The sequence below is a fragment of the Heptranchias perlo genome, chromosome 20 (genome assembly GCF_035084215.1).
Source record: "Heptranchias perlo isolate sHepPer1 chromosome 20, sHepPer1.hap1, whole genome shotgun sequence".
Classification (NCBI taxonomy): Eukaryota; Metazoa; Chordata; class Chondrichthyes; order Hexanchiformes; family Hexanchidae; genus Heptranchias; species Heptranchias perlo.
Window position 1 is genome coordinate 2,305,318 of NC_090344.1, and position 21,831 is coordinate 2,327,148.

Genomic DNA, 21,831 nt, shown 5'->3' on the forward strand with positions numbered 1-21,831 from the left:
GCCCGGCTAGCTCAGTCGGTAGAACATGAGACTCTTAATCTCAGGGTCGTGGGTTCGAGCCCCACGTTGGGCGATTTGTGTTCTACTTTTCACACTCGGTGATAAAATTTTTAAAGTGCAACCTCTTGTCTCCAGATTCGAAACAGGCACAACCCTGAGCTGTGTGAAAGGAAACCGTGAGCGTTGCCAAATATCCACTCCCTATCGATTCTACCTTCTCGTTCCCTCCACATGGGGCACGGACAGGTTATCGGTTCAATTGGATTCACTTTTTGTTGTTATTAAAAATGTTGAAGGTCAGAAAATGTAATATTTAGGAGATGCCAACTCTGGAACAATTCGCCTCTCTGAGACCTCCTGATCTCCCTTACCCCATTTGATTCTCCCTGTGCTCCTTATCATCGCTGATACGCTCTGTCTCTTACCTTCTCCGATACCCTCAGAGAGTCCATGATTCACTTTGAACCTTGTCAGCGCCATTCACCTGCTCTGATACCTATTGATTGCCCCTTACACAGATGCGCCCTGAGCCGCCTTACACTCTCCCATACTGGGCAGTCCTTCCCCTCTCTCAGATCTTAAAAACACTCTCTGATGCCATCTGACTGCACGCTCTCCTCTTTGAGCCCCCTTACACTCTCTGATGCCCTCTGATAGTACCTTCCCCTCTCTGAGATGCCCTTGCCACAATGGATCGCCACTAAGAAGCGATTAGACGCCCTGAGGCCTTCTCAGAAGCAATTACCGTCCCTGCTATCAAAGTGCGGTGTAACTTCACAGGTGGATCTACCGGTCTGTGTTAAGGATGAGATCAAGAGTTTGATCGGTCGCTGCTGCTTCCGCCTCTGAGAGCTCTATCGGCGGTCGGTACCGATCTTCCTCCCACAAACTGGGTGTGGATGTATGAGTGCGCTGTTGATTTATAAACTTTGGTAGTTTACGTATGACAACGATGTTTATATATGAACTGTGGGTGTATCTCTACGAGTACGATGTTTATATATGAATTGTGGAATGAACAGGAGGGGCCATTCCTCCTGGGGTTATATTTTCTTCCACGACAATAACACAAAGTAGCCGAAATAGCTCAGTTGGGAGAGCGTTGGACTGAAGATCTGAAGGTCCTTGGTTCAATCCCGAGTTTCGGCAGTTTTTGTTTGTGTCCTTGCTTCGATTCTCGGATTTATTTGCAGTGAAATTTAATTCCCGCCACTGAAGGATTGGGGATTGAATAGAGAGACATCAAGGATGGGAATTATTTATATCGTTTGTATTTGGCTGTTATTTCACTGTTACCTTCTGCCTTTTTCTCTTGGTTTTGTCTCTCTCGGTGCCAGGTGACTATTTGATTTGTCCGAAACTGATCCATTTTCCACATCTCGCGGCGGTCAGACCCGCTCTGTCTGTCTGTTGCTGCTGATGATCATTAATGGGAACAGGCCGCGAGTTAAACGTTTATCTGCAAATTGGAGAAAGACAAATCAAAAGAAAGACGTGTTTATCCTGCCCAGGGGCAAAGTTACAACGGATGTAATTCAAAAACGGTCCCCGTGAATTTTTCTGTTGATTTTCTTTTTAAAGCTTCGATTTCAAAAGTTACAAAAACGCGAAATAAATAAAGTAAATTACAAGAATCGAGTCCGTGATCATTATGTTACAGTATACTCTTTGCAAACGAGTTAACCGGCCGTACCAACGGCACATTAGGCTGTTTAATAAATTTTTGTACCTGCAGCGATTTCTGTACTTGGACCCCTAAATCTCTCTGCTCCTCCACAGCACCGAGTTTCTCACCATTTAGAAAATACTCTGATTTATCTTTCTTAGATTTAAAGTGTATGACCTCGGTCTCCCCCACATTGAACACTATTTGCCACAGTTTTGTCCACACACTTAATCTATCAATTCCCACTTTTCAATTCCCTGCTACCATCTGCGTTTCTTCCTGCGTCACCAGAAGGCTGCGTGTTCAAAACACGGGTGAACCGTTGCCTTTAGAGCTGATAGGATTCTGTATCGTTCGGAATGAATGTTTCATCTGCTTTTTCTCAATAAATATAACATTGCTCTAAATTCTGGTTCTCTGGTTCTCAAATTTCAGCAAATCGTTTCATTTTGCCCTCGACTTTTGATCTTGTGCTGCGGATGAAACTTTTGCAAAGAGGGAGAAGAAGTCCCCAAATCGCCCCACGTGTATCTCAAACGCTTTGGGAAGAAGTTCTGTGGAAACAATCAGGAATTTAAAAGCACCTCAATGACCTGCACTTTCATTGAATGATTTTTTTTCGACATTGGAATCGACGAGAAATCGCTGTCGGCTTTCATCTCACTGAAGTGGAGAGTGTGGCCGCCTTGTATCGGTCAACTGTTAGTGACGAGTTTGGGTTAAGCACGGGTCGCGTTTATTTCTGAAATCTCACCAAGCACCGGGGAAAAGAAACTTAGAATCAAACTGTCCCTGTAAGTGATGAATTGAAGGGAATATCGCTCCAAACAGATCTGGACAATGTGCAGCGCAGCCGCACCGGAGTTCCAAATCCAACCTCTCACCACTCGGCAATCGCATTAACAGAACTTTTCTCCGGCCCAGTGTCACCGCGCTGAAATCGAGTCTTTCTCGGCCACATTTTTTCTTAACATAATAATTACTGGTTTAAGAGTGAAAATTGTCGTCCACTTCACTGTAAGTGCAAGAGACAACTTTGTAGACACCGTGTAGTGTCACAGACCTGCTGGTTTGTCCTGCTCATTTCATCTCATCTCATTTTCCGCAAACCTGAATATTACTGGAACAGAGAATGGCGAATCACAGCTCAAAAATCAATCCTCTCTTCCACGAGCGGACTGAGTCTTTCAACATACAGGTGTTTAATGGCAAGGTGAGTTTAATTTTCAGAAATAATACAGCACAGATTTTGACTCGTGCAAGCTGCACACATTTTATTTTGGAAAAGTAAACTGATTGGAAGAAAGCTGTTACATTGAGTGCGGCAACCCGAAGCGTCAGCTCGATGAATTAGTCCTTGAACATTTGCAAGTTCTGTTTCTGTGGCGCAATTGGTTAGCGCGTTTCGCTGCGAACTGAAAAGTTGGTCGTTAGAGGACACGAAGGCAACCTTTTACCTTAACATTCATCGTCTCGCAAATTCTTGGGTTCGAATGTGTGTCTTGTCTGCCAGAAAATGTACCGCAAGCATTGCCAGCTGAGTGCGTCTGATTTTCCACCATTTATTCTGCGGTTGGATAACAGGCATATGAAAAATATCCAAAAAAACGAGGTTGGCTTGAACGAAGTCGGAATACTTCTTGACAGAGAAGGTTCGAAGGTTGCAAGCGAGCTCCTTCACACTGACATGGATATTTCTGCAGTGAGCGACATCAGACTGTTTCCACAATGAATGTCACTCCCTTTATTTTGGAAAAGTGAAATGGTATTCACATTCCGACTGGTTTCAGTTGATTTGTGAGAGATCGCTAAAGGATCAATCTCCGGTTAAGACGGCCTTTTTCTCTCTCTTTGTTGGCCGAATCCAAAATGAAATTGGAGCTGGACTAATCAGGCAAGAAATCAGGAATCACTTTTGCAAACAAAATACGGCCGAAAGCTGGAACTCTCTCATCCCAAAGGATGATGATTGTGGCTCAATTCATAATTTGAAATCTGATATTGAGACATCGTTTTTCGATTCGGGTACCAAGGAATATGAGTCCAAGGCGGAGAAACAGAGATGAATTGCAGATCAACTCATGATCTAATTGAATGGGGCAGCAGGTTCGAGGGGCCGAATGGCCTTCTCTTGTCCCGATGTTCCGATACTGCTCAGCGCGGGGCTGGACGAATGGTAGAAGACATCAGACGAGCTCCAGAATGAAAAAACGGGTGTTCAGAAGCAGATACCCTGAGATTGTGGAACGAACTGAACTCCTGCAGCAAAGCCAACAGCTGTCTCTCTGCAATAATCGGATGGGAAGAATTTCGGCAGTCGGCACGGCAAGCGCAGTCGGGAGAGCATGAGACTCTTAATCTCAGGGTCGTTGGTTCGAGCCCCACGTTGGGCGATATGTGTTCTACTTTTCACACTGTGTGATAAAAGTTTCAAAGTGCAACCTCTTGTCTCCAGATTCGAACCAGACACAACCCTGAGCTGCGTGAAAGGAAACCGTGAGCGTTGCCAAATATCCACTCCCTCCCGATTCGACCTCCTCGTTCCCTCCACATGGGACACGGACATGTTATCGGTTCAATCGGATTCATTTTTTGCTGTTATTAAAAATGTTGAAGGTCTGAAAATGTAATATTTAGGAGATGCCAACTCTGGAACAATTCGCCTCTCTGAGACCTCCTGATCTCCCCTTACCCTATTTGATTCTCCCTGCGCTCCTTATCATCGCTGATACGCTCTGTCTCTTACCTTCTCCGATAACCTCAGAGAGTCCATGATCCACTTTGAACCTTGTCAGCGCCATTCACCTGCTCTGATACCTATTGATTGCCCCTCACACAGATGCGCCCTGAGCCGCCTTACACTCTCCCATACTCGGCAGTCCTTCCCCTCTCTCAGATCTTAAAACACTCTCTGATGCCATCTGACTGCCCGCTCTCCTCTTTGAGCCCCCTTACACTCTCTGATGCCCTCTGATAGTACCTTCCCCTCTCTGAGATGCCCTTGCCACAATGGATCGCCACTAAGAAGCGATTAGACGCCCTGAGGCCTTCTCAGAAGCAATTACCGTCCCTGCTATCAAAGTGCGGTGTAACTTCACAGGTGGATCTACCGGTCTGTGTTAAGGATGAGATCAAGAGTTTGATCGGTCGCTGCTGCTTCCGCCTCTGAGAGCTCGATCGGCGGTCGGTACCGATCTTCCTCCCACAAACTGGGTGTGGATGTATGAGTGCGCTGTTGATTTATAAACTTTGGTAGTTTACGTATGACAACGATGTTTATATATGAACTGTGGGTGTATCTCTACGAGTACGATGTTTATATATGAATTGTGGAATGAACAGGAGGGGCAATTCCTCCTGGGGTTATATTTTCTTCCACGACAATAACACAAAGTAACCGTTGGGTACAGAGCCGAAATAGCTCAGTTGGGAGAGCGTTAGACTGAAGATCTGAAGGTCCTTGGTTCAATCCCGAGTTTCGGCAGTTTTTGTTTGTGTCCTTGCTTCGATTCTCGGATTTATTTGCAGTGTAATTTAATTCCCGCCACTGAAGGATTGGGGATTGAATAGAGAGACATCAAGGATGGGAATTATTTATATCGTTTGTATTTGGCTGTTATTTCACTGTTACCTTCTGCCTTTTTCTCTTGGTTTTGTCTCTCTCGGTGCCAGGTGACTATTTGATTTGTCCGAAACTGTTCCATTTTCCACATCTCGGGGCGGTCAGACCCGCTCTGTCTGTCTGTTGCTGCTGATGATCATTAATGGGAACAGGCCGCGAGTCAAACGTTTATCTGCAAATTGGAGAAAGACAAATTAAAAGAAAGACGTGTTTATCCTGCCCAGGGGCAAAGTTACAACGGATGTAATTCAAAAACGGTCCCCGTGAATTTTTCTGTGGATTTTCTTTTTAAAGCTTCGATTTCAAAAGTTACAAAAACGCGAAATAAATAAAGTAAATGACAAGAATCGAGTCCGTGATCATTATGTTACAGTATACTCTTTGCAAACGAGTTAACCGGCCGTACCAACGGCACATTAGGCTGTTTAATTAATTTTTGTACCTGCAGCGATTTCTGGACTTGGACCCCTAAATCTCTCTGCTCCTCCACAGCACCGAGTTTCTCACCATTTAGAAAATACTCTGATTTATCTTTCTTAGATTTAAAGTGTATGACCTCGGTCTCCCCCACATTGAACTCTATTTGCCACAGGTTTGTCCACACACTTAATCTATCAATTCCCACTTTTCAATTTCCTGCTACCATCTGCGTTACTTCCTGCGTCACCAGAAGGCTGCGTGTTCAAAACACGGGGTAACCGTTGCCTTTGGAGCTGATAGGATTCTGTATCGTTCCGGAATGAATGTTTCATCTGCTTTTTCTCAATAAACAGAACCTTGCTCTAAATTCTGGTTCTCTGGTTCTCAAATTTCAGCAAATCGTTTCATTTTGCCCTCGACTTTTGATCTTGTGCTGCGGATGAAACTTTTGCAAAGAGGGAGAAGAAGTCCCCAAATCGCCCCACGTGTATCTCAAACGCTTTGGGAAGAAGTTCTGTGTAAACAATCAGGAATTTAAAGGCACCTCAATGACCTGCACTTTCATTGAATGACTTTTTTTCGCCATTGGAATCGACGTGAAATCGCTGTCGGCTTTCATCTCACTGAAGTGGAGAGTGTGGCCGCCTTGTATCGGTCAACGTGTTAGTGACGAGTTTGGGTTAAGAACGGGTCGCGTTTATTTCTGAAATCTCACCAAGCACCGGGGAAAACAAACTTAGAATCAAACTGTCCCTGTAAGTGATGAATTGAAGGGAATATCGCTCCAAACAGATCTGGACAATGTGCAGCGCAGCCGCACAGGAGCTACAAATCCAACCTCTCGCCACTCGGCAATCGCATGAACTGAACTTTACTCTGGCCCGTGTCACCGCGCTGAAATCGAGTCTTTCTCAGCCACATTTTTTCTTCACATAATAATTTCTAGTTTATGAGTGAAAATTGTCGTCCACTTCACTGTAAGTGCAAGAGACAACTTTGTGGACACCGTGTAGTGTCACATACCTGCTGGTTTGTCCTGCTTATCTCATCTCATCTCATTTTCCGCAAACCTGAATATTACTGGAACAGAGAATGGCGAATCACAGCTCAAAAATCAATCCTCTCTTCCTCGAGCGGACTGAGTCTTTCAACATACAGGTGTTTAATGGCAAGGTGAGTTTAATTTTCAGAAATTATACAGCACAGATTTTCACTCGTGCAAGCTGCACACATTTTATTTTGGAAAAGTAAACTGATTGGAAGAAAGCTGTTACATTGAGTGCGGCAACCTGAAGCGTCAGCTCGATGAATTAGTCCTTGAACATTTGCAAGTTCTGTTTCTGTGGCGCAATTGGTTCGCGCGTTTAGCTGTTAACTGAAAAGTTGGTCGTACGAACCCACGAGAGGACGCAAAGGCAACCTTTTACCTTAACATTCATGTCTCGCATTTCTTGGGTTCGAATGTGTGTCTTGTCTGCCAGAAAATGTCCCGCAAACATTGCCAGCTGAGTGCGTCTGATTTTCCACCATTTATTCTGCGGTTGGATAACAGGCATATGAAATATATCCAAAAAAACGAGGTTGGCTTGAACGAAGTCGGAATACTTCTTGACAGAGAAGGTACGAAGGTTGCAAGCGAGCTCCTTCACACTGACATGGATATTTCTGCAGTGAGCGACATCAGACTGTTTCCACAATGAATGTCACTCCCTTTATTTTGGAAAAGTGAAATGGTATTCACATTCCGACTGGTTTCAGTTGATTTGTGAGAGATCGTTAAAGGATCAATCTCCGGTTAAGACGGCCTTTTTCTCGCTCTCTGTTGGCCGAATCCAAAATGAAATTCGAACTGGACTAATCATGCAAGAAATCAGGAATCACTTTAGCAAACAAAATACGTCCGAAAGCTGGAACTCTCTCATCCCAAAGGATGTGGATTGTGGTTCAATTCATAATTTGAAGTCTGATATTGATAGATCGTTTTTCGATTCGGGTACCAAGGAATATGAGGCCAAGACGGAGAAACAGAGATGAATTGCAGATCAACTCATGATCTCTTTGAATGGGGCAGCAGGTTCGAGGGGCTGAATGGCCTTCTCTTGTCCCGATGTTCCTAAACTGCTCAGCGCGGGGCTGGACGAATGGTAAAAGACATCAGACTAACTTCAGAATGAAAAAACGGGTGTTCAGAAGTAGATACCCTGAGATTGTGGAACGAACTGAACTCCTGCAGCAAAGCTAACAGCTGTCTCTCTGCAACTAAAAGATGGGAAGAATTTCAGCAGTCGGCCCGGCTCGATCAGTCGGTAGAACATGAGACTCTTAATCTCAGGGTCGTGGTTTCTAGCCCCACGTTGGGCGATTTGTGTTCTACTTTTCACACTCGGTGATAAAATTTTTAAAGTGCAACCTCTTGTCTCCAGATTCGAAACAGGCACAACCCTGAGCTGTGTGAATGGAAACCGTGAGCGTTGCCAAATATCCACTCCCTCCCGATTCTACCTTCTCGTTCCCTCCACATGGGACACGGACAGGTTATCGGTTGAATTGGATTCACTTTTTGTTGTGATTAAAAATGTTGAAGGTCAGAAAATGTAATATTTAGGAGATGCCAACTCTGGAACAATTCGCCTCTCTGATACCTCCTGATCCCCCCTTACCCTATTTGATTCTCACTGTGCTCCTTATCGTCGCTGATACGCTCTGTCTCTTACCTTCTCCGATACCCTCAGAGAGTCCATGATCCACTTTGAACCTTGTCAGCGCCATTCACCTGCTCTGACACCTACTGTGTGCCCCTTACACAGATGCGCCCTGAGCCGCCTTACACTCTCCCATACTCGGCAGTCCTTCCCCTCTCTCAGATCTTAAAACACTCTCTGATGCCATCTAATTGTCCCTTCCTCTCTCTGAGCCCACTTACACTTTCTGATGCCCTCTGATAGAACCTTCCCCTCTCTGAGATGCCCTTGCCCCAATGGATCTCCATTAAGAAGCGATTAGACGGCCTGAGGCCTTCTCAGAACCCATTACCGTCCCTGCTATCAAAGTGCGGTGTAACTTCACAGGTGGATCTCCCGTTCTGTGTTAAGGATGAGATCCAGAGTTTGATCGGTCGCTGCTGCTTCCGCCTCTGAGAGCTCTATCGGCGGTCGGTACCGATCTTCCTCCCATAAACTGGGTGTGGATGTATGAGTGCGCTGTTGATTTATAAACTTTGGTATTTTTCGTATGACAGCGATGTTAATATATGAACTGTGGTTGTATCTCTATGAGTGTGATATTTATATATGAATTGTGGAATGAGCAGGAGGGGCAATTCCTCCTGGGGTTATATTTTCTTCCACGACAATAACACAAAGTAACAAGTTGGATGTAAAGCCGAAATAGCTCAGTTGGGAGAGCGTTAGACTGAAGATCTGAAGGTCCTTGGTTCAATCCCGATTTTCGGCAGTTTTTGGTTGTTTCCTTGCTTCCATTCTCGCATTTGTTTGCAGTCAAATTTAATTCCCGCCATTGAAGGATTGGGGATTGAATCGAGAGACATCAAGGATGGGAAATATTTATATCGTTTGTATTTGGCTGTTATTTCTTTGTTACCTTCTGTCTTTTTCTCAAGGTTTTGTCTCACTCGGTGCCAGGTGACTATTTGATTTGTCCTAAACTGATCCATTTTCCACATCTCGGGGCGGTCAGACCCGCTCTGACTGTTTGTTGCTGCTGCTGATCATTAATGGGAACAGGCCGCGAGTCAAACGTTTATCTGCAAATTGGAGAAAGACAAATAAAAAGAAAGACGTGTTTATCCTGCCCAGGGGCAAAGTTACAACGGATGTAATTCAAAAAACCGACCCCGTGAATTTTTCTGTGGATTTTCTTTTTAAAGCTTCGATTTCAAAAGTTACAAAAACGCGAAATAAATAAAGTAAATTACAAGAATCGAGTCCGTGATCATTATGTTACAGTATACTCTTTGCAAACGAGTTAACCGGCCGTACCAACGGCACATTAGGCTGTTTAATTAATTTTTGCACCTGCAGCGATTTCTGTACTTGGACCCCTAAATCTCTCTGCTCCTCCACAGCACCGAGTTTCTCACCATTTAGAAAATACTCTGATTTATCTTTCTTAGATTTAAAGTGTATGACCTCGGTCTCCCCCACATTGAACTCTATTTGCCACAGTTTTGTCCACACACTTAATCTATCAATTCGCACTTTTCAATTTCCTGCTACCATCTGCGTGACTTCCTGCGTCACCAGAAGGCTGCGTGTTCAAAACACGGGGTAACCGTTGCCTTTAGAGCTGATAGGATTCTGTATCGTTCCGGAATGAATGTTTCATCTGCTTTTTCTCAATACACAGAACCTTGCTCTAAATTCTGGTTCTCTGGTTCTCAAATTTCAGCAAATCGTTTCATTTTGCCCTCGACTTTTGATCTTGTGCTGCGGATGAAACTTTTGCAAAGAGGGAGAAGAAGTCCCCAAATCGCCCCACATGTATCTCAAACGCTTTGGGAAGAAGTTCTGTGTAAACAATCAGGAATTTAAAGGCACCTCAATGACCTGCACTTTCATTGAATGACTTTTTTTCGCCATTGGAATCGACGTGAAATCGCTGTCGGCTTTCATCTCACGGAAGTGGAGAGTGTGGCCGCCTTGTATCGGTCAACGTGTTAGTGACGAGTTTGGATTAAGCACGGGTCGCGTTTATTTCTGAAATATCACCAAGCACCGGGGAAAAGAAACTTAGAATCAAACTGTCCCTGTAAGTGATGAATTGAAGGGAATATCGCTCCAAACAGATCTGGACAATGCGCAGCGCAGCCGCACAGGAGTTACAAATCCACCCTCTCGCCACTCGGCAATCGCATGAACTGAACTTTACTCTGGCCCGTGTCACCGCGCTGAAATCGAGTCTTTCACGGCCACATTTTTTCTTAACATAATAATTACTGGTTTAAGAGTGAAAATTGTCGTCCACTTCACTGTAAGTGCAAGAGACAACTTTGTAGACACCGTGTAGTGTCACAGACCTGCTGGTTTGTCCTGCTCATTTCATCTCATCTCATTTTCAGCAAACCTGCATATTACTGGAACAGAGAATGGCGAATCACAGCTCAAAAATCAATCCTCTCTTCCACGAGCGGACTGAGTCTTTCAACATACAGGTGTTTAATGGCAAGGTGAGTTTAATTTTCAGAAATAATACAGCACAGATTTTCACTCGTGCAAGCTGCACACCCTTTATTTTGGAAAAGTAAACTGATTGGAAGAAAGCTGTGACATTGAGCGCGGCAACCTGAAGCTTCAGCTCGATGAATTAGTCCTTGAACATTTACAAGCTCTGTTTCTGTGGCGCAATTGATTAGCGCGTTCGGCTACTAACTAAAAGGTTGGTGGTTCAAACCCACTAGAACATGCTAAAGCAACCTTTTACCTTAACATTCATTGTCTCACGTTTTTTGGATTCGAATGTGTGTCTTGTCTATCAGAAAATGTACCGCAAACATTGCCAGCTGAGTGCGTCTGATTTTCCACCATTTATTCTGCGGTTGGATAACAGGCATCTGAAAAATATCCAAAAAAAACGAGATTGGCTTGAACGAAGTCGGAATACTTCTTGACAGAGAAGGTTCGAAGGTTGCAAGCGAGCTCCTTCACACTGACATGGATATTTCTGCAGTGAGCGACATCAGACTGTTTCCACAATGAATGTCACTCCCTTTATTTTGGAAAAGCGAAATGGTATTCACATTCCGACTGATTTCAGTTGATTTGTGAGAGATCGTTAAAGGATCAATCTCCGGTTAAGACGGCCTTTTTCTCGCTCTCTGTTGGCCGAATCCAAAATGAATTTGGAGCTGGACTAATCATGCAAGAAATCAGGAAACACTTTAGCAAACAAAATACGGCCGAAAGTTGGAACTCTCTCATCCCAAAGGATGTGGATTGTGGCTCAATTCATAATTTGAAGTCTGATATTGATAGATCGTTTTTCGATTCGGATACCAAGGAATATGAGTCCAAAGCGGAGAAACAGAGATGAATTGCAGATCAACTCATGATCTAATTGAGTGGGGCAGCAGGTTCAAGGGGCTGAATGGCCTTCTCTTGTCCCGATGTTCCTGTACTGCTCAGCACGGGGCTGGACGAATGGTAAAAGACATCAGACTAACTCCAGAATGAAAAACCGGGTGTTCAGAAGCAGATACCCTGAGATTGTGGAACGAACAGAACTCCTGCAGCAAAGCCAACAGCTGTCTCTCTGCAATAATAGGATGGGAAGAATTTTGGCAATCGGTCCGGCTAGCTCAGTCGGTAGAGCATGCGACTTTTAATCTCAGAATCGTGGGTTCGAACCCCACGTTGAGCGATTTGTGTTTTATTTTCACACTGGGTGATGAAAGTTTCAAAGTGCAACCTCTGATCTCCAGATTCTAACCAGACACAACCCTGAGCTGTGTGAAAGGAAACCGTGAGCGTTGCCAAATATCCACTCCCTCCCGATTCTACTTTCTCGTTCACTCCACATGGGACACCGACAGATTATCGGTTCAATCGGATTCATTTTTTGCTGTTATTAAAATGTTGAAGGTCAGAAAATGTAATATTGACAAGATGACAACTCTGGATCAATTCGCCTCGCTGATACCTCCTGAGCAACCCTCCCCCCACCGCTCTTGCCCTCTTCGATTCTCCCTGAGCGCCTTACCTTTTCCGATGTCCTCAGAGAATCCATTATCCTGTTTGAACCTTTTCACGCCCTTATATGTTTTCTGATACCCGCTAAATGCCCCTTATCCACTTAGACGCCCTGAGCCTTCTTACACTCTCTGATACCCTCTGACACTCCCTTGCCCTTTCTGAGATCCCCTTAGATTCTCTGATACCCTCCGACAGTCCCTTCCCCTCTCTGAGATCGCCTTACACTCTCTAATACCTTATGACACTCCCTTTCGCTCTCTGAGTTCCCATTGCCCCACCGGATCGCCACGAAGAAGGCATTAGACTCCCTGATTCCTTCTCAGAACCCATTACCCTCCCTCATACACAAGTGCGATGCAATGTCACAGGTGGATCTACCTGCCTGTGTTAACGATGAGATCCAGAGGTTGTTCGGCTCCTGCTGCTTCCGCCTCTGCCACTTCTAGAGCTCTAGCGGCGGTGGGAACCGATCTCCCTCCCATAAACTCAGTGTGTAAGTTTTAGTGCGCTGGTGTTTAATAAACTGTGGGAGTGTATATATGGGTGCGATGTTTATTTTTGAACTGTGCGAGTGTATATATGGGTGCGACGTTTATATATGAACTGTAGGTGTATATATGGGTACGATGTTCATATATGAACAGTAGGTGTGTATATATGAGTGCGATGTTTATATATGAACTGTGGCTGTGTATATATGAGCGTGATGCTTATATATGAACTGTGTGTGTATATATATGAGTGCGATGTTTACATATGAAGTGCGGTAATGAACAGGAGCGGCAAGGCCTCGCGGGGGTTATATTTTCTTGCAAGACAATGGCGAAAAGTTGCATTTGCTTTGGTGTCCAAATAGCTCATCTCATTCGGAGTTGCATTAGACTGAAAATTTAAAGGTCTTTGATTCACTCCAGTGTTTGGCAGTTTTTGATTGTTTAATTTCTTCTTCTTTGGGTCAATTCTCACATTTATTTACAGTGAAATTTTATTCCCGCCACTGAAGGATTGGGGCTGGAACAGAGAGACATCAAGGATGGGAAATATTTCTATCGTCTGTATTTGGTTTTTATTTCTCTGTTACCTTTTGCCTTTTTCTCTTGGTTTTGTCTCTCTCGGTGCCGGGTGACTATTTGATTTGATGCATTTGTCCTAAACTGATCCCTTTTCCACATCTCTTGGCGGTCAGACCCTCTCTGTCTGTCTGTTGCTGCTGATGATCATTAATGGGAACAGGCCGCGAGTTAAACGTTTATCTGCAAACCGGACAAAGACAAATAACAAAAAAGACGTGTTTCTCCGGCCCAGGGGTAAAGTTACAATGGATGTTATTCAAAAAACTGATCCCGTGAATTGATCCGTGGACCTGTTTGTAAAGCTTGGATTTTAAAAGTTACGAAAACCCAAAACAAAGCCCCTTCTCAGCCCACACAGTTTTCAATCTTTTTTGTACCTATACTAGTTTGAAATGATTTCTGTACATGGCCCCCAAAATCTCTCTGCTCCTCCACAGTTCCGAGCTTCTCACCATTTAGAAAATACTGTGGTTAATCTTTCTTACATTTAAAGTGGATGACCTCGCTCTCCCCCACATTGAACTCTATTTGCCGCAGTTTTGCCCACTCACTGAATTTATCAATTCCCACTTTTCAACTTCCTCCTTCTATCCACATTACTCACTGCTCCACCAGAAGGCTGCGTGTTCAAATCACACCGGGGGAGCAGTTGCTTTTCAAGCTGATTGGATTCTGGATCGTTCTGGAATGAATGATTCATCTGCTTTTTCTCAATTAACAGAACCTTGCTCTAAACTCTGCTTCACTAGTTCCCAAATTTCAGGAAGGCGTCTCATTCTGCCCTCGACTTTTGATCTTCAACTGCGGATGGAAGTTCTGCAAAGAGGGAAAAGAAGTCCCCAAATCTCTCCACGTGAAGCTCAAACGCTTTGGGAATAATTTCAGTGCAAACAATCTGGACTTTAAAGGCATCTCAATGACCTGCACTTTCTTTGAATGAGTTTTGTTCGCCTTTGCATTCGACCGTGAAATCGCACTCGGTTTTCATCTCAATGAACCAGAGTGTGACCGCCTTGTATCTGTCAGCGTGTAATTGGCGAGGTTGGGGTAAGCACAGGTCGTTTTCAAGTTCTGAAATCTCACCAATCACCAAAGAAAAGAAACGTGGAATCAAATTTTCCCTGTCAGTGACGAACTGAAGTGAATATCGCTCCAAGCAGATCTGGAGAACTCGCAGTGCAGCCGCACAGGAGTTCCAAATCCACCCTCTCGCCACTCGGCAATCATATAATCTGAACTTTACTCTGGCCCAGTGTCACCGCGCTGAAATCGAGTATTTCTCGGCCTCTTTTTTTCTAAAGATTATAGTTACTGATTTAAGAGCGAAAACTGCCGCCCGCCTAAATGTAAGTGCAAGAGACAACTTTGTAGACACCGTGTATTGTCAGAGACCTGCTCGTTGGACCTGCTCATTTCAACTCATCACATTTTCAGCAAACCCGAATATTATTGGGAGAGAATGAAGAATGGCGAATCACAGCTCGAAAGATCAATCGTCTCTCCCACGAGGGGACTAAGTCTTCCAACACACAAGTGTTTAATGGCAAGGTGAGTTTAATGTTCAGAAATAATACAACACAGATTTTAACTGGTGCAAGCTGCACACCTTTATTTTGGACAAGTAAACTGATCGTGGAGAGATGTTAAATTGATCGCCGCAACCTGAATTTTTAGCTCTTTGAGCCGAGCCGAGCGGAGGGAGCGTCCGATAAAAGGCGGGATTTCAGAGCGCTGAGAACAGCTGAGAGGAGCCGAGCCGAGCGGAGGGAGCGTCCGATAAAAGGCGGGATTTCAGAGCGCTGAGAGGAGCCGAGCCGAGCGGAGGGAGCGTCCGATAAAAGACGGGATTTCAGAGCGCTGAGAACAGCTGAGAGGAGCCGAGCCGAGCGGAGGGAGCGTCCGATAAAAGGCGGGATTTCAGAGCGCTGAGAGGAGCCGAGCCGAGCGGAGGGAGCGTCCGATAAAAGGCGGGATTTCAGAGCGCTGAGAACAGCTGAGAGGAGCCGAGCCGAGCGGAGGGAGCGTCCGATAAAAGGCGGGATTTCAGAGCGCTGAGAACAGCTGAGAGGAGCCGAGCCGAGCGGAGGGAGCGTCCGATAAAAGGCGGGATTTCAGAGCGCTGAGAACAGCTGAGAGGAGCCGAGCGGAGCTGCGACCGAGTTCGAAGTGACGTCAGGAATCAGATCGGGACGCGACACAGGGGAGGCACCTGATTGGTGAGTAGGTTCAGGTGAGTATTTCTCCTTATCTACAGTAACTGAAGTAAAAGGAAAGGGAAGGTCTGCAGGTCTTATAGGAAGTAGCGTTTATTTTTTAGTGAATCAAGGTCCCCAGTGTAGTTAACATTCTCTAAATTGAGAACAATTTAAAGGAGTAAACTCCTTAAAGGGAGTGGTAAGTAGTTTTTCTTTCCTTTTTTTTCTCTTGACACTGCAGTTGTTGTTGAGCTAACTAAGGGTTAAGTCATGGCAGGAGATCCCAGCGCCGTGTCATCTTCCTCTTGTGGGATGTGGGAATTCAGGGCTCCTTCCTGTATGCCTGATTCCTTCACCTGCGGGAAGTGTGTCCAGCTGCAGCTATTGTTTGACCGCTTGACGGCTCTGGAGCTGCGGATGGACTCACTTTGGAGCATCCGCGATGCTGAGAAAGTCGTGGAGAGCACGTTCAGTGAGTTGGTCACACCGCAGATAAAAATAACTGCGGGAGATAGTGAATGGGTGACCAACAGACAGAGGAAGAGTAGGAAGGCAGTGCAGGGGTCCCCTGCGGTCATCTCCCTCCAAAACAGGTATACCGTTTTGGATACTGTTGGGGGAGATGGCTCACCAGGGGAAGGTGGCAGTGGCCAGGTTCATGGCACCGTGGTTGGCTCTGCTGCACAGGAGGGCAGGAAAAAGAGTGGCAGAGCTATAGTGATAGGGGACTCGATTGTAAGGGGAATAGACAGGCGTTTCTGCGGACGCAACCGAGACTCCAGGATGGTATGTTGCCTCCCTGGTGCAAGGGTCAAGGATGTCTCGGAGCGGCTGCAGGACATTCTGGAGGGGGAGGGTGAACAGCCAGTTGTCGTGGTGCATATAGGCACCAACGATATAGGTAAAAAACAGGATGAGGTCCTACAAGCTGAATTTAGGGAGTTAGGAGTTAAATTAAAGAGTAGGACCTCAAAGGTAGTAATCTCAGGATTGCTACCAGTGCCACGGGTTAGTCAGAGTAGGAATGACAGGATAGCTAAGATGAATACGTGGCTTGAGAGATGGTGCAAGCTGGAGGGATTCAAATTCCTGGGCCATTGGAACCGGTTCTGGGATCAAGTGGATCCCTTGAAGAGTATAGAGATTGCCGGAGTAGAGTTAAGAGAGAAATCAGGAGGGCAAAAAGGGGATATGAGATTGCTTTGGCAGATCAAGCAAAGGTGAATCCAAAGAGCTTCTACAAATACATAAAGGGCAAAAGGGTAACTAGGGAGAGAGTAGGGCCTCTTAAGGATCAACAAGGTCATCTATGTGCGGAACCACAAGAGATGGGTGAGATCCTGAATGAATATTTCACATCGGTATTTACGGTTGAGAAAGGCATGGATGTTAGGGAACTTGGGGAAATAAATAGTGATGTCTTGAGGAGTGTACATATTACAGAGAGGGAGGTGCTGGAAGTCTTAACGCGCATCAAGGTAGATAAATCTCCGGGACCTGATGAAATGTATCCCTGGACGTTATTGGATGTTAGGGAGGAAATTGCGGGTCCCCTAGCATAGATATTTGAATCATCCACCGCTACAGGTGAGGTGCCTGAAGATTGGAGGGTAGCAAATGTTGTGCCTTTGTTTAAGAAGGGCGGCAGGGAAAAGCCTGGGAACTACAGACCAGTGAGCCTGACATCTGTAGTGGGTAAGTTGTTAGAGGGTATTCTGAGGGACAGAATCTACAGGCATTTGGAGAGGCAGGGACTAATTAGGAACAGTCAGCATGGTTTTGTGAGAGGAAAATCATGTCTCACGAATTTGATTGAGTTTTTTGAAGGGGTAACCAAGAAGATAGATGAGGGCTGTGCAGTAGACGTGGTCTACATGGACTTCAGCAAAGCATTTGACAAGGTACCGCATGGTAGGTTGTTACATAAGGTTAAATCTCATGGGATCCAAGGTGAGGTAGCCAATTGGATACAAAATTGGCTTGACGACAGAAGACAGAGGGTGGTTGTCGAGGGTTGTTTTTCAAACTGGATGCCTGTGTCCAGCGGTGTGCCACAGGGATCGGTGCTGGGTCCGCTGTTATTTGTTATTTATATTAATGATTTGGATGAGAATTTAGGAGGCATGGTTAGTAAGTTTGCAGATGACACCAAGATTGGTGGCATTGTGGACAGTGAAGAAGGTTATCTAGGATTGCAACGGGATCTTGATAAATTGGGCCAGTGGGCCGATGAATGGCAGATGGAGTTTAATTTAGATAAATGTGAGGTGATGCATTTTGGTAGATCGAATCGGGCCAGGACCTACTCCGTTAATGGTAGGGCGTTGGGGAGAGTTATCGAACAAAGAGATCTAGGAGTACAGATTCATAGCTCCTTGAAAGTGGAGTCACAGGTGGATAGGGTGGTGAAGAAGGCATTCAGCATGCTTGGTTTCATTGGTCAGAACATTGAATGCAGGAGTTGGGATGTCTTGTTGAAGTTGTACAGGGCATTGGTGAGGCCACACTTGGAGTACTGTGTACAGTTCTGGTCACCCTATTATAGAAAGGATATTATTAAACTAGAAAGAGTGCAGAAAAGATTTACTAGGATGCTACCGGGACTTGATGGTTTGACTTAACAGGGAGAGGTTAGACAGACTGGGACTTTATTCCCTGGAGAGTAGGAGGTTAAGGGGTGATCTTATAGAAGTCTATAAAATAATGAGGGGCATAGATAATGTCGATAGTCAAAATCTTTTCCCAAAGGTAGGGGAGTCTATAACGAGGGGGCACAGATTTAAGGTGAGAGGGGAGAGATACAAAAGGATCCAGAGGGGCAATTTTTTCACTCAAAGGGTGGTGAGTGTCTGGAACGAGCTGCCAGAGGCAGTAGTAGAGGCGGGTACAATTTTGTCTTTTAAAAAGCATTTGGACAGTTACATGGGGAAGATGGGTATCGAGGGATATGGGCCAAGTGCAGGCAATTGGGACCAGCTTAGTGGTATAAACTGGGCGACATGGACATGTTGGGCCGAAGGGCCTGTTTCCATGTTGTAACTTCTATGATTCTACGATGCCGAGACAGATGCCAATGTAGCTTCATATTAACTAATTCTGAAAAGTATTATTTGAAATAACAAGTCGTACATTGTAAACGAATTTAGTAAAGAGATTGGTGACTGGAAATAGGTAGTGCACAACTTGATATTGCTGTACATCGGAATAGAAAACGAGATTGGGTGGACAGAAGAAGTTGGAAAGGATCGCCGATCGGCTGAAGACTGTGGTGAAATTTGAGACCGGCTGCAGGGCTTTCTCGCAAGCGGCTCGTTGGTCCAGGCGTTTGATTCTCGCTTTGGGCGTTTTTCTCATGGAATATGCGAGAGATCCCGGACGAGACCTGTTATCTCACTGCTTTTTAGTGAAAAGTCACCAATTGGATTCTGACATCTTTGCAGTTGTTCGAATTGAATTATATTTGAGCTCCAGAGGACAAAGTGCAGAAGTTTCCACGGCGCAACACACACGGAGGAAATAAAATGTCTCAAGATGATGTGGAGATTGAAGCTGAATGTGAATTTACCCCAATTTAGGCGGTCTCATTGATATTAGATGACGGGATCGAGAACCACATATCCAAGTTTGCAGATGACACAAAGATGGACAGAATTATAAGCAGTGTGGATGGGCAGACAGTCACAGTCATTGATTCTGACACACGGCCCGGTAGTTGTTCAGTCAGTCGGGGAGCGAGGCCTGCAGCCAGCAAACAAAAAGCCTGGCCTGAGAATAAGGCCGAGACCCAATCAGACGGATAAACAGACAGACAGACAGACAGACAGCTCAGGGTCCTGCCCACAGGTTTTATAGCGTGGCAGTGTTTTATGGATGGGGTGTTGATGTGAGGGATTCTTTGATGGTAATGCCAATGAATGTCAAGAGGAGGTGGTTAGAAAGTCTCTTGCCTGGCACTTGTCTGGCGCGAATGTTACTTGCCACTTATCAGCCCAAGCCTGGATGTTGTCCAGGGCTTGCAGCATGTGGGCACGGACTGCTTCATTATCTGAGGGTTTGCGAATGGAACTGAACACTGTGCAATCATTAGCGAACACCCCCATTTCTGACCTTATTATTGAGCGAAGATCATTGACGAAGCAGCTGAAGATGATTGGGCCAAGGACCACTGCCCTGAGGAACTCCTCCAGCAATGTCCTGGGGCTGAGATGATTGGCCTCCAACAACCACTCCCATCTCCGTTCGTGCTCGTTATAACTCCAGCCACTGGGGAGTTTTCTCCCTGATTCCCATTGACTTCAATTTTACGAGGGCTTCTTGATGTCACACTCGGTCAAATGCTGCCTTGATGTCAAGGGCCGTCACTCTCACCTCACCTCGGGAATTCAGCTTTTGAGTCCATGTTTGGACCAAGGCTGTCATGAGATCTGGAGCCGATTTGTCCTGGTGGAACCCAAACTGAGCATCGATTAATACGTTATTGGTGGGTTCGTGCCGCTTGATAGCAATCTACTCTGTCCAGATCCTTCGTGATTTTCAATACATCGATTAAATCTCCTCTCAAAGTTCTCTGCTCTAAGGACAACAACCCCAGCTTCTCCAGTCTATCCACGTAACTGAAGTCCTACATCCCTGGAACAATTCTAATAAATGTTTTCTTCACCCTCTCTAAGGCCTTCACACCTGTCCCAAAGTGCGCTGCCGAGAACTGGACACAATACTGCAGTTGTGGCCGAACCAGTGTTTTATAAAAGCTCATCGTAACTTCCTTGTTTTTGTTCTCTTTGCCTCAATTTGTAAAGCACAGGATCCCATAAGCTTTTTTTAACCGTTTTCCCAATCTGCAGAGTTCCGGCATGGACTCGATGGGCCGAATGGCCTCCTTCCGCGCTGTAACCATTCTAGGATTCAAAGAAGCAGAAATTAAATAACTCAAACTGCCGAAACCCGAGATCTTTAGATCTTCAGTAAAACGCCCTCCCAACTGAGCTATTTCCACCCCACTGTTAATTGATCTTTGTGTCCTTATGTTGGAAGAACATATAACCCCAGGGGGAATTGCCCCTCCCGGTCATTCCGCACTTCATGTATGAACATCACACTCATATCTCCACACCCACAGTTCATATATAAACATCGCACTCATATATACATCCCCACAGTTCATATATAAACATCGCACTCATATATACACACCCAGAGTTCATATATAAACATCGCACTCAGATATACTCACCCACCGTTAATATATAAATATCGCACTCATATATATACACTCATAGTTCATATAAAAATGTCGCACTCATCTATATACACCCATAGTTCATATACAAACATCGCACTTATATATACTCCACACAGTTCATATATAAACATCGCACTCATATATACACACTCACAGTTGATCTATAAACATCGCACTTATATATACGCACCTACAGTTCATATATAAACATCGCACTTATATATACTCCCCACAGTTCATATGTAAACATCGCACTCATATATACACACTCATAGTTGATATATAAACATCGCACTTATATATACGCACCTACAGTTCATATATAAACATCGCACTTATATATACTCCCCACAGTTCATATATAAACATCACACTCATATATACACACCCATAGTTTATAAAAGAACAGCGCACTCCTGCTCCACACCCAGTTTATATGTATCCAAAGTCCTGTTTATGGTTCTCACCAAAGTCTGAACACTGAAAGTTCAACTGTTTTCCAGATACTGTCCGTCTTACTTTGTATTTTCAGCATCGGATTTCCTGCAGACCGGCAAAGGGAGCGGAATAGCGGTCCTGCCGGTGAATGCTGCTTTTAACGAACGTCTCGGTGTCCAGGAGCTGGCGGGGATTGGAAAGCTCTTGTGTCACACGAAGTGTCTGAACGGCCCGGATACACCTGAAGGTCATCAGCGCGGTGCCTCCACCTCGTGCTGCAATGTTCGTGTGTCTGACATCAAACTAAAAGGCGGCTTGTTGGTAAACGTTGTGGTCACAGTTTCTTTTTGTAATTGAACCTAAATCTTTCAAGATGGAATGTTTTCTTTCCTGCTTCACCATAAACAATACCTTACTGCGAAATTTGATTCTTCGTTCCCCAGTGTCAGAGATAAAATTGCATGAACC

At 45.0% G+C, this 21,831-nt stretch overlaps 5 non-coding genes across 5 annotated transcripts; all 5 read left to right on the forward strand.

The window, feature by feature from the left end:
* On the forward strand, positions 1-73 carry trnak-cuu (transfer RNA lysine (anticodon CUU)). The gene has a single exon. It is a non-coding gene; the product is annotated as a tRNA-Lys (tRNA).
* Positions 74-1,076: 1,003 nt separating this feature from the next.
* Positions 1,077-1,149, forward strand: trnaf-gaa (transfer RNA phenylalanine (anticodon GAA)). Its single transcript has one exon. It is a non-coding gene; the product is annotated as a tRNA-Phe (tRNA).
* A 3,928-nt stretch (positions 1,150-5,077) lies between these two features.
* trnaf-gaa (transfer RNA phenylalanine (anticodon GAA)) lies at positions 5,078-5,150 on the forward strand. Its single transcript has one exon. It is a non-coding gene; the product is annotated as a tRNA-Phe (tRNA).
* Positions 5,151-9,088: 3,938 nt separating this feature from the next.
* Positions 9,089-9,161, forward strand: trnaf-gaa (transfer RNA phenylalanine (anticodon GAA)). Its single transcript has one exon. It is a non-coding gene; the product is annotated as a tRNA-Phe (tRNA).
* A 2,849-nt stretch (positions 9,162-12,010) lies between these two features.
* On the forward strand, positions 12,011-12,083 carry trnak-uuu (transfer RNA lysine (anticodon UUU)). The gene has a single exon. It is a non-coding gene; the product is annotated as a tRNA-Lys (tRNA).
* The last annotated feature ends 9,748 nt before the right edge of the window (positions 12,084-21,831 follow it).